The sequence below is a fragment of the Sinocyclocheilus grahami genome, unplaced genomic scaffold, assembly GCF_001515645.1.
Source record: "Sinocyclocheilus grahami isolate Dianchi unplaced genomic scaffold, SAMN03320097.WGS_v1.1 scaffold472.1, whole genome shotgun sequence".
In the NCBI taxonomy this organism is placed as follows: Eukaryota; Metazoa; Chordata; class Actinopteri; order Cypriniformes; family Cyprinidae; genus Sinocyclocheilus; species Sinocyclocheilus grahami.
The window spans coordinates 668,629-682,236 of record NW_015505651.1 but is presented as its reverse complement, the minus strand read 5'-3'; the positions used below and the strand labels follow the sequence as shown (position 1 = coordinate 682,236).

Here is a 13,608-nt window from a genome sequence, read left to right as displayed (position 1 = left end):
ACTGTAGCTGAACTTTTCAGATGAAAGTTGAGTTATAGTAATGTGCAGTCTCTACCATGGTATACGCCTCTACATACAGTATATGACATAATGTAATGTAAAATGCTATATTTGATGTCATCTGTCTCCCTTCTTCTGATACATCTCTGATCAGTTCCTCTCCCTTGTATCGTGCTGTATGTTTGGTGATTTTGTCAGGTTTTGCTCACTTACACACTTACACACACACACACACACACACACACACACACACACATGTATTCCTATCATTATGGTGACATTCCATAGGAGTAATAGGTTTTTTACTGTATAAAAGCCCCCTCCCACAAGGACAAGGATTTCAGATATTGCCATCTTTGTGGGGACATTTTTGTCCCCATAACATAAAGTTTCCCTGAACCACACACACACACACACACACACACACACTTACAAAATAGTGGTTATCATCTAAGATAAATCACTTATAGTGTAAAAAATAATTCAGTGCATTTGATTATCTGTAAATTGCAAACAAGTTCTTAGAAATTATATCTTCTGAATCTATATCTATAGATATCTATAGATGCACCAAATGATTCACTGATTAACCATTAAGATGAGTTAGATTAAATGATAGACAAATGTGTTAAACTGAATGAGAAGACATGCAAATGAAAATTTTTATAGCAAGAGCTTTATGAAAGGCTGTTACAGTGAATTAAACATTTAATAGATGAAACACTTATTTTGTGTAGTGAAAAGGATACTTTGTGATTGTGTGTATTGTACAAGATAACTGAAAATATGCTGAAATGTTTGAAAAAAGTGCACTTTTGATGATCTATTGTGATATTAGTACTAAGAGTTTTGAAAATGTAACCGTTGCTTGTGAGTCCTCTAGGTTTCCCATAGCGACCCCTAGAGGATGCAGTGTCTCGTTCCCTACTCAGGGAACCATGGTTACATAAGTAACCTGAGACGTTCTGTTTATTAACCGCTAGAGCGCCAAAAGTTACATAGTGCTGCTTTAATTTCAACACTCAGGAAAGCAAATCCATCCTGCGGGGACCTCTTGTGGTGAACCTCGGCAGGACTGGGTTTGATGATGGGCACAAGTTTGACCTTTAGTGGAGAAAGACTGAATTACAGTTATGCAGCTGTGCTCCATTTGATATACATCCTCAGTTAAACTGAAAATCCATTGAAAGCTGAAAATGCATTGCTTGTTATGGTCAGGACAAGTTCTTAAAAGTAGAATTAAGATCTGAAAGTAAACATGATGAAACAATGAGATCATTTTAACATCAAACCATTGCTTCTGGTTAAAATAGGAGTCCTCTATTCATTATATTGCATTCTCCAGTGTAAAAGTGGTCTGGTCTGAATCAGGAGAGAAATCTGCACAGATCAAGCACTGTTTACAAGCCAAAACAGCTCTAAATAAATATGTGTGTGGATTTTGATGTGAGAGACAACAGGAGATGGACTTTTTTTCACTGGATGTGTTGGATTATGGACTGGTATTTTAGCTTTTTCAAAAGTAAGGTGTATATTTTCTAAACTTTTTGTACAAAAATCCAAACTGATCTCATGCTTTCATTACAATTACACGTATTTTCATCCACACAATCATTGTTTAAAAAACCATAAGATTATTGTAATATATATTGAGAACATTTGATTTAATCACCGAAACACAACATTGTGATCTTCTTTCAATTTAGTACTTCTAGCAATCCTTTAATTTAAGAGCAAACAATGCAAGAAACATGTTTCAAATCACTTTTTTTTCTTTATGCAGAATACTGGCAATATTTGTCATGTTAGAAAATACTCTTACATTACCTAACTTGCATAACCCATATAAGATCCATAATGTTCTGTCAATGCAGTAAATGTCCTCGCTGTGCCATATGACTTACTGTAGCTGAACTTTTCAGATGAAAGTTGAGTTATAGTAATGTGCAGTCTCTACCATGGTATACGCCTCTACATACAGTATATGACATAATGTAATGTAAAATGCTATATTTGATGTCATCTGTCTCCCTTCTTCTGATACATCTCTGATCAGTTCCTCTCCCTTGTATCGTGCTGTATGTTTGGTGATTTTGTCAGGTTTTGCTCACTTACACACTTACACACACACACACACACACACACACACACACACACATGTATTCCTATCATTATGGTGACATTCCATAGGAGTAATAGGTTTTTTACTGTATAAAAGCCCCCTCCCACAAGGACAAGGATTTCAGATATTGCCATCTTTGTGGGGACATTTTTGTCCCCATAACATAAAGTTTCCCTGAACCACACACACACACACACACACACACACACTTACAAAATAGTGGTTATCATCTAAGATAAATCACTTATAGTGTAAAAAATAATTCAGTGCATTTGATTATCTGTAAATTGCAAACAAGTTCTTAGAAATTATATCTTCTGAATCTATATCTATAGATATCTATAGATGCACCAAATGATTCACTGATTAACCATTAAGATGAGTTAGATTAAATGATAGACAAATGTGTTAAACTGAATGAGAAGACATGCAAATGAAAAATTTTATAGCAAGAGCTTTATGAAAGGCTGTTACAGTGAATTAAACATTTAATAGATGAAACACTTATTTTGTGTAGTGAAAAGGATACTTTGTGATTGTGTGTATTGTACAAGATAACTGAAAATATGCTGAAATGTTTGAAAAAAGTGCACTTTTGATGATCTATTGTGATATTAGTACTAAGAGTTTTGAAAATGTAACCGTTGCTTGTGAAAATAGTACCAAAAGCGGGAAAAAATAACTGTAATGATGGATTTGTTTCTTACAAACACGCAGCTTTTGGCTTCACAAGATGTTAACTGATGGACTGGAGTGGTGTGGATTATTGTGATGTTTTTATCAGCTGTTTGGACTCTCATTCTGACGGCACCCATTCACTGCAGAGCATCCATTGGTGAGCAAGTGTTGCAATGCTAAATTTCTCCAAATTTGATGAAGAAACAAACTCATCTACATCTGGGATGGCCTGAGGGTGCGCACATTTTCATTAGGTGAACTATTGGGGGCAGTCCTGGCCTAATGGTTAAAGAGTCAGACTTGTAACCCGAAGGTTGCGGGTTCAAGTCTCAGGACCGGCAGGAATTGTCGGTGGGGGGAGTGAATGACCAGCGCTCTCTTCCACCCTCAATGATCATCACCACGACTGAGGTGAGACCCTTGAGCAAGGCACCGAACCCCCAACTGCTCCCCGGGTGCCGCAGCAATATGGCCCCACTGCTCTGGGTGTGTGTGTTCACTGCTGTGTGTGTGCACTTGGATGGGTTAAATGCAGAGCACAAATTCCGAGTATATACCTGGCCACAAACACTTCACTTTCCTTTAAAGCATTTTCACAAATCCCAAAGGGGATGCTTCTTTCTCACATTGATCTGTGATCTTTCTCACTTTCTGCTGTGACCTCTATTGCATTAATCATAACTGGCATTAAACTACTGTTAACTATTGGCAAAGTTATAGAAACTCCATTACCTTAGATTAATAAAAAGCCATTTGATTATTATTTGAAAGAATATTAATGTGGTTCTTTTTCTTCAAGGATCCCTCATTCTTTCTCTTTGCTCGCCTGTTTAACATTCATAGTGTACACTCATCATCCTGTCTTGATCTGCATCCCGTCCAGGTGCTTGTACATCCATTCTTCCACATCTTCTGTACTTCAGCACAATGATCAGCACGATGATGATCACGAACAAAATCAGTGCTGCGACCAGTATGTACCACATGCGTCCGAACTCCACTGGTTGTGCTGAGAGAAAGATTTTATGATAAAAATGAATGACACGTGAATCGAAAACTGAATGTGACAGTTAGTGCATTTATACATCATTGCAGTCAACCTGAAAGAGCATGAGCACCTGTGTAGCTGTAGTTGTTGCTGAAACAGGAGAAACCTTTCCCGCAGTCCCTCCGGCAGCTGTACAGTCCTCCATCTTCTACAGTAATAAACCCGTCGTTTTCAGTTAGTTTTCTGCGTATGAATGGGTCATTAAAGGGTGTGTGATACCAGTGGTAGGACGTGCAGTCAGCAGGACAGTGAGGACAGGAACACTGCAGACTGTTAGTAGACGCTGAAATCACTGCAGCAGGAGGTCCAGCTGTACAACAGAAATAAAGACTTAAAAAAAAAGACTGTGGCGCACTGATGATTTCAGACGAATATAGTATTCATATACAGTGCTATTTACATAGTATCTTTGTTTTATACTGGATTGTAACTGGTCCAAATTAAGCAGAATAAATTTTTTTTTTTAAACTAATTAATTTTCCCCCCTTTATTAAAGCAATAAATCAAGAGAGGCTGTGATTTTTACAATGGGTGAAGGTTTTTAGGCACAATGCAAATTTAATTCGAATTTCAAATGTTTCCACCAGTTAAGATCATGGGTTAAATATGCTTAAATGTATCAGTTCTGACAGATTTAGTGAGTAATTAGTTAGACTGATTTAAACCAATAACTGATTCATTAAAAGTACTGACTCATAAGGATCATTTGTTGATGAACTGGACCATGCTGGTCGTGCGGAATGCTTGTTTTTGGGTGTAGCCAGTGAAATCAATGAAAGAGAAAGATGTGATGGATTGCTTTTTTAATTTTATTTTTAGGTTACTTTAATTTACTTAAAATGTAAAATATCATTATCAGAGTTTTTATGATTCATTTATTATTATTATTAACATTATTTCTATTGTTACACACAGTACTGCATGATATTCTTACGTATGTTAAAGAACACCATGGTACCATGTCCAAAAAATATTTTCTTTTGTTAGTATATGCAGTATTAGTGGTTCTGTATTAATGAAAGTGTGAGGTAATGCAGCGGTTGTTGTGTTTACCTATAACTTTTAACTCCTGAGCAGCAGAATCTCCTTGCTTCTGTGCTGCTTCTGCACTGATGTGGCTGTACCTGTAGGTGGCGTGGCAGCTGTACTTGCCGTTATCACTTTGTGTGGCGTTGGTGATGGTGTATGTTCCTTCAGATGAGCTCTTGATTTTTGTTTTATCCTTATAGAAGACGGCCTGTTCCAGCTTCGGTCCACCCCAGACTACACACATGAGAGCCACAGGCTCCCCCTGCAGCGCAGGAACGGCCGGAGGAACCAACATCACCATGAGCTCTGAGAAACAGAGACCAAACACAGGTCAGACTGCACATGCTGCTGAAAGAAACCTTCATCTAAACGTTTAGCAGATTACATTTATTTTAAAATTGACTCTTTGTTTCCTTCTGGGAAAACAGACCAAAATATTGATGACATCATGTTGCACTCACAGGCGTATCCAAATTTTTGTCCAATCAAATGCTCTCTAGAATTAGAACATCCCTCCTCTTAAAGCCAAATGCAACCAAGTAGCAAATCATGGTGTTACTGTTGGTGTTACATGGAGTTTAGCCACACTATTACTGTATATCATAGAGTGGCACATTCCACATCCTGTGGTTTTGGCAGACTGGCTTCAATATAAGCTGTTTTAGACTAATGAGAAAGTTTTGAGTTCTGAAACTTACAGGATGTTTTTATAGTACAATGACCTCTTTTATGTCAAAAGATCAAGGGAATTTTGGTTTCTCAGTTCATAACCCCTTTAAAATAAATATTCAATTTATTTCAAATAAAAATGGGGGGTACAGTATTATTCAGATGATTATTTAATAGACCATTTCTTTCAAATTCAGTTATTGTGAAATTTGGATTCATATGATTGTCAAGTTTAGATGTTAAATTAATTATAAGAGAGTGTCAGACTGATGGGAACTAACTGGCATAACTTATGAAGGATAGCAGCCAGCATAATGCAATTAGAAGTGGACTACAAATGCAACAGAAGGCATGTTTTTTTTTTCCCAGTGGGCTCCAGTGTTGCTTTGGACCCCACTGCATTGTTTTGACTTTCATTGTATGGACAAAAACAGTCAAGCTGTTTTTCAAAATACTTTATTTTGTTTCATACAGGTTTTAAGTGACAGTGACTTGTATTTGCTATCCCTTTAACTACACACAGGTGATCTGAAATACAACAGGAAGTGGAGTAAGGAGTCACCTGTCATTTTCAGAGTCACAGCATTGCTTCGAAGATCTGTTTTCTTTCTCTTGCACCAGAAAGTGGCTCTTTCTGCCTCCTTTAATTCTGCAAATATAACAGCTCTGTTCATCTTCTCATCAACATCGAGTCCTAGACTGAAGGTGCTCACTCCCCTCAACACAAAACAAGCCCACTCCTTCAGATCACCGTCCGCCTGCAGCACCAGGTTTCTTCCATCTCCTTTGGTCATCACAGCACCTCCTACAGATGGAGAGAGCCGAGCGAGAGGCTCCAGCTCTGAGAGAAAGAGAGAAATCATGAGAAACAGCAGGAGGAACAGATGATCATGAACAGTTAGGATGGTGTTCATACCCAGTACAGTGAGTGTGTACGGGTCACTCTTCGATCTGTCCTGCTCACATTCATACTTCCCGTTGTTTTCTGGTGTTACTGCAATAAGAAGCATTGAATAATCCTTGTGTGTTTGTTGTGGTGTTTTGTTAAAAAACCATTTTGTTGGATTACTCCCTCCTTTATGGTTACAGATCAGAGATCTCCAACATACACCTGTGGGAACTTCGGCCGGAGAGACACTGAGAGAAAGAAAACAGACATATAAGACACAAATCTTCTGTAATGACAGGTTGTCTGACTTCTCTACTATTATGAAATATGATTGATTGGCAATAATTGAACACAGTGATTTAGTGCTGTCTACTCTGCAAAAAAAGAACATTCACTTCCTGGAATAGATAATTAAAAGGTTAATTTGTTCATTCATTCATTCATGCATGCATTTATACATTCCTGCATGCATGCCAGCCTACATGTATGCATTTATGTGTTTATGCATGCATTAAATGAACAAATACATAAATTAATACTTTTCATGACTATGCTAGAAATATCAGGATGCTTGTTGTGTTATGATGTCTTTGTCACTAGATCTACACTTGAATTTGCTCAGAATAGATTTGATACTGTATGATATTAAATCTTTTGTTGTTTTGAGGATCAGGCAGAAAACATCTTTAGGTACTGAATTTTACCATATGTTGTGGTTTATAGAAAAGTGTGTTATAAAACATGTTTATGTATTTACCTGTTGGTTTCTGTCCCTTGTTCCCCCTTATGAGAACGAACAACACTGTGACATAAAAATAATTATTATGGGATTATTTTTTCTGGATTATGAAACTACATCTTTACTTTATGTAGTCAAAAAAAAAAATTAGCGAATTACAAATCTTCTAATAAGTTGCAGTTTTAACCTTTAACCTCTTAAAAAAGGCTTAAATTTGCAGATTTATTGGAATGAGACAGACACACCAAGTCAGTTCTGGATGCATAATGACTTAAAACATGACCAAAACAAAGACAGAGAGTTACTGACCGGCTGCAATTCTGAGACCACATTGAAAACCTGGGTTTTTATCCCCATTGACCATAGAAATAAACAGGTTTTAGGGCTCTGAAGACTGTAAATCTACACTATTTGTAGGCCAGTAACCAAATGCAATAAATTAGTGACCAGTGTTGGCTGAATTACTCAGAAAAAGTAATCCACTACAAACTTGTCCAAATTACAAATGTACAATTACAACCAGCGGATGAGATCATTCCTGTAGCTAATTTTATATCATGATTACAAAAGTTGTCTAATTTTTAAAAAGGTTTTTATTTAATGATTAAAAATAAATTAAAATTAGCCTTATTAAATGAACTATTATTTATAAGCTTTTTTTCCCTTCTTGGGCCTGAAATGGAGGAATTTTGGTCAATATTGATAATTAAACAATATTTTGCTAAACGTGCTTTTGTTCTGAAACCTTGGCTGGTTTAGGCCTGTCATGGATAAATAAAGATGACAATAAAGCCAGTAGGTGGCAGCAAGCCCTTGTTTTGATAAATGATTTATTAAATCGTTCAAATCAAATGACTCGTTCAAAACGGCTGTGCATACCATCCATCCTAAATTCTATGTGATATTATTTTCAATACTATTTAGGGCAGACAGGCTGAATAGTATGCACATTGGGATGCAGGGAAAGTGTCCATGCATCTGAATGGGCCGTTCAATCACTGGCTCACTTGATTCGTTCAAAAACTGATTAGTTCAAGGAACGAAACACCGTGTTACTATGCACTGTTGTATAAAATTAATAGTACATTTGTGCTCGCATGTAGGTCTACTGATATTCAGAAAAGTACATTGCTTGTGAAATGAATATAAAAACATAAAAACTCATACATGGGTATATTTTCTTTAATTGCTTGAATTATAAGGTTATTTTACCTGTATTCTAATAGGCTTCATCGCGCAGTGAACGCTTTTGGACTCTCAAGTTGTTTGGTTTTTGCAAAGTCGATGACTAGATATTGTCAGCTCTCCTATCATCTCTCAATCCCTCACATTCACACATACAGCACAATAACATTATCTCAGGGGAATGTTTTTAAATTCTAATGAAGGAAAAATCATACCTTTACTGTATGTAAAGTACAGTACTTTTTTACCCCCCCTCAATTCGAGTCCTGCTTATATTAGTCTAATTGTGACTTAAACTTGTACACATTTACTAGTTCAACTTTTCCCAAACTATAATGCCAGACTAAAATATGTGAAATCGAGTGCAACATTTTGAAATATGATAGGGAACCTTTCATTGCATCTAAATGTTGTACGACTCGTTTGCATTTTAACTCGCATTCTCCGGTGATTTATTAAAGGGCATACTGACGTGCAAAACATGATTTAAAAATGCATTTTACTTCATATTTTTTTCTTAACACTGCACTTGTAACTTAAGTAACGTAATTGTTTTGACATTAGTAACTGTAGCCTAATCAAACATGTGACCCTGGACCACCAAACCAGTCATAAGGGTCACTTTTTTTTAATTGAGATGTATACATCATCTGAAAGTTGAATAAATAAGTGTTAAAAAAATAAAACACTTGTCATGAAGGAAAAGTTTCAATATCTCGCCTTCGCTTTCATTTCGAACCATCTCCAAAAAGACATTAAAAAACTAAACATATGATTTACAAGTTTAACATGCGTTTATCAAAGTAGGAAATTAGTGTTCTTGAAATACGAAATGGAGGCAGGTCCGGATCGTTCAGACTTTGAGAAGCACTGCCATAGACTGTATGGTTTTTACCTGACAGTGTCAGCAGAGACCTCGTGGCCATCACCCAATCTGATCCGCGCTGTCCTTCAGAAAGAGAAATACTGTATGACTGTCTGATGGACAGAAAGCATGTGCAAATGTTTCTTTGAAGTTGATAAAGAAACACTTTTTATACGTTTTCTTTTCTTTTGACGTTATGTTGTCTTCCTCTCTGGTCTGATCTTTTCTTCACATCAGGGGTGAGGCCAGAAATATTTAAGTGGGTGGGCCCACATCAGGCCCCTAGTCAACATAGGGAAATGGCTGGGTTCCTTTATTTATTTTTTTTCCTTTTCCCAAAAGTGGACCTTTCTGCAGTGTAGTACGGTGGCAGAGAAGTGCAAAGCAGATCACAATTCAGAAAACAAAATAACAAATTACAAACGCAAATGCAAGTCTAAAAAACAAAATAACAATTCAGAAAACATTATAACAAGTCAGAAAACACAATGAAAAATTCGAAAACAAAATAACAAGTCAGAGAAAACAACGACAAATCAGACAAACCGGAAAAGGTAGGTATAGTTTGAGACAGCGCCATTGGTTTGGGATTACTCACCGCTGACTGGAAAAGACATCTGTCAATCAACGTATACAGGATTGAATGTATACTATTTATAGTTAGTTAAAAGTAGCTGTTAAATATCAGCTTCAGTGGCTTAGATGCATGTCGTTGGCTTTTTGACGCGATCGACCCGGGTTTGATCCCGCCTTTTGCCAAACTTTTTTTTTCTCTCTTTTCAAATCTCGTATTAGCAATGGATTCTATTTACACTAAGTGAAAATAGCAGTATTTTTAGCAATATGCTATTTACACTAAGTGCAAATACCTATTTACACTATGTTAAAATAGCAGGATTTCTACTATCAAGTATACTACTTGTTGCAAATAGTGGCAATTATCTGCACTTCAGTATTGTAGTACATTATAAAACAGTATGCAATAATAACGTATTGATTGTAAATGATCATTTTCATTTTAATTATTAAATGGATGCCACCTTATTGGTACAATAAAGACCTCCCTACACCTACCCTAACCCTACCCGATACTTTATTTTCAACTTTTTGATTATTTCCTTAATTTCTATTGAAAATAAATGCCTTTACGATGTGATACGATATTTAAAAAGGGAGAAAAAAAAAGTTCGGCAAAAGGTGGGATCGAACCTGGATCGAAAGTCAACAAAACATGCGCTTATCCATCTGCGCCACTGGAGCTGATGTTTTACAGCCACTTTTAACTAAGTGTAAATAGACACCCCGTATTTTTTATTCCATAGTAAGGGCAATTCATACAATACATAAACTGAGCTACTTTAATACCATCTCCGAACTTTCTACCACGACTCTGCTGTTCTTCGGCTGGTTCTTCCCTGTATACGTTGATTGACAGATGTCTCGTCCAGTCAGCGGTGAGTAATCCCAAACCAATGGCGCCGTCTCAAACTATACCTACCTTTTCCGGTTTGTCTGATTTGTTGTCGTGTTTTCTGACTTGTTATTTTGTTTTCGAATTTTTCATTGTGTTTTCTGACTTGTTATAATGTTTTCTGAACTGTTGTTGTGCTTTCTGAATTGTTATTTTGTTTTTTAGACTTGCATTTGCATTTGTAATTTGTTATTTTGTTTTCAGAATTGTGATCTGCTTTGCACTTCTCTGCCACCGTAGTTTCCCCTCTCATTTCGTAATTAATCATAAGGTTCAAATACTTCATTTTGGTGACTTTATGCTCTAATTTGTGCTGGATTAGCTTGCCTGCTGGTATCTTAATAGCATGCTTTCTGACGCATACACCTAAAATATTAACTTTAATATTGTCAAATTGCTTACCAAGCACATGTACCACCTTTTTCAGTCCAAACACACACACACATGTGAATGGAGTGCTGACACAGAGGAACACACATCACACACAACTAGTCAACATTTTTTGAACAGTAAGATTTTTAATGTTTTTTAAAGTATTCTGCTCACCAAGCCTGCATTTATTTGATCCATAATACAGCAAAAGCGGTAATATTGTGAAATATTTTTACTATTTAAAATAGCTGTTTTCTGTGTGGATATATTTTTTATTTTATATAAATTATAGAAATGAATACCTTTATTTAGCAAGGATGCTTTAAATTGATCAAAAGACATTGATAATTTTACAAAAGATTTATATTTCAGATAAATGATGTTCTGAATTTTCTATTCATCAAAGAAACCTGAAAAAATTCTTCTCAGTTGTTTTCAACATAATAATAATATATGTTTTTTGAGCAGCAAATCAGCATATTAGAATGATTTCTGAAGATCGTGTGACACTGAAGACTGGAGTAATGATGCTGAAAATACAGCTTTGATCACAGAAATAATTAACATTTAAAAATATATTCAAATAGAAAGCAGTTATTTTAAATAGTAAAATATTTCACAATATTACTGCTTTTGCTGTATTTTGGATCAAATAAATGCAGGCTTGGTGAGCAGAATGCTTTAAAAAACATTAAAAATCTTACTGTTCAAAAACTTTTGAGTGGTAGTGTATGCAGTGTAAAAACCTGCTGAATCAGTCACTAGTTGCACTGGATGGATAATGGTCAGAATTTTGACGACTGTTAGCTAGCACACAGCTAGTGTTAGCTGTCTCATCTGTTAGGTCAGGTAGTAAACAGGGCTTGACATGAACTTTTTTGGCGTTCTATTTAAAAACCACAGTGGCTACTGGCTAGTGGTTTTCCAAAATTACTAGCCACTCAGATTTTTCACTGGCCACAATTTTGTTTTTGGGAAATTGCATTTTATGTGATTAAAGTTACTGCATACTAAAATGTACTTTTTGATTTTTACTTTTTAAATTGATATCCAGGTCTTGTCAAAAAATCCTAAAGGATTCCAATAAGATAATTGTTCTAATTAGAATTTCTATCGTAATTTGGAACCATTCCAAAAAGATTCTTATAGGACTTGAGAATCCTATGAGTTTTCTTAGGAACCCCCCCCCTACTGGGATCCATTGGCGTCCTATTTAAATTATTCTGTTCTATGCACATTGTCTCAGTAAACAAACTGCTTCAAATAAAATGATCAGGGTAAGAACAAAATCTTTTTTTTTTCTTTTTAGGAACAACATTAGAATCCTGTACAATTTTCTAATTGGAATCCTTTAGGATTTTTCGACAATTATTAAATGTATGTGTCGTCTTTCATATCAAATTCATATCATATCAAATTCTTACTTTGTATTAATAATTTCAGGTAATACACTATAGGTTTGTTTCCAATCAAATGAAATCAGCATCAACAGAAGAGATCTTTCCACTGCAGGAGAAACGGAAGCAGCTCAAATCAGTGGTGTTTAGATGCACTGACACAGACAGTTTAATGAAACTGAAATGTTGCATGAAGGAAGTACAACTGCATAAATAATGATATGTTTAAAATCTGTTTTTTTTAAATATACCAATATGAAATGTTGGAAAAAATACAATAAGCTAATTTAAAAAATGAACGCAAAATTTTTTATATATATTAAATGCAAGTTTTCATGGTCAAAAATATCAAACCAAGGAAAAGTCGCATGCAAAGCTTATTGTTAATAGCTTCTATATAGACTACTTCCCACAAATGTTTGTAATATTGACAAATTATAGCCTACACTCTAAAAAATGCTGGGTTAAATACAACCCAGTGCTGGGTAAAATAGGGACAAACCCAACAATTGGGTTGTTTTGACCCAGCGGTTGGGTTACTACCCAGAAGGTTGGGTTAAACCAGCGGGTCCCTATTTTACCCAGCACTGGGTTGTATTTTACCCAGCATTTTTAGAGTGTAGCATACATCTTTAAAAAAAAAGGTTCTTCATTTTATTCTATTGTGTGTTTATTTTAATGCTTCAACGGTTATATAGTCATTTGTGTCGGGATACAACTGAAAACATGCAAAATCAAAACAGGTCCACTTTCATACCTTTATGGTGAAAAATCAATCGCGAGATGAATCCAACCCGTCGCACTTGTGTAAGCTGTTAAAGAAAGTGTTCAGTGAAAAACTGTTTGTCCACAAAAGTGTTAAATCCAAGAAATATTGCTATATTCTCCATTGTTTACAACAGATTTAACCTGCAAGATCTATCCTCTATCGTCGTTCTCCAATAAATGATGCAATCTGAGTACTGTTTAAGACCATATTTTATTTTTTCCAGAAAGAGGACAGTGGGGGCAGGAGTGGGTGGGGGTTGTAGAAGATTGAGATCATGCAGTTTGATCAATGGTGGCGTCATGCGAGAATGGTCAAAGCAATGCAAATTGGAGGGCCGCCAATGTTTATGGCTTGAACTGTATAAACAATCAGACT

The 13,608-nt window shown here is 35.8% G+C and overlaps 1 pseudogene; it reads right to left on the bottom strand.

Moving 5' to 3' along the window:
- Window positions 1-3,296: 3,296 nt before the first annotated feature.
- On the bottom strand, window positions 3,297-13,392 carry LOC107553389 (uncharacterized; annotated as a pseudogene).
- Window positions 13,393-13,608: the final 216 nt, after the last annotated feature.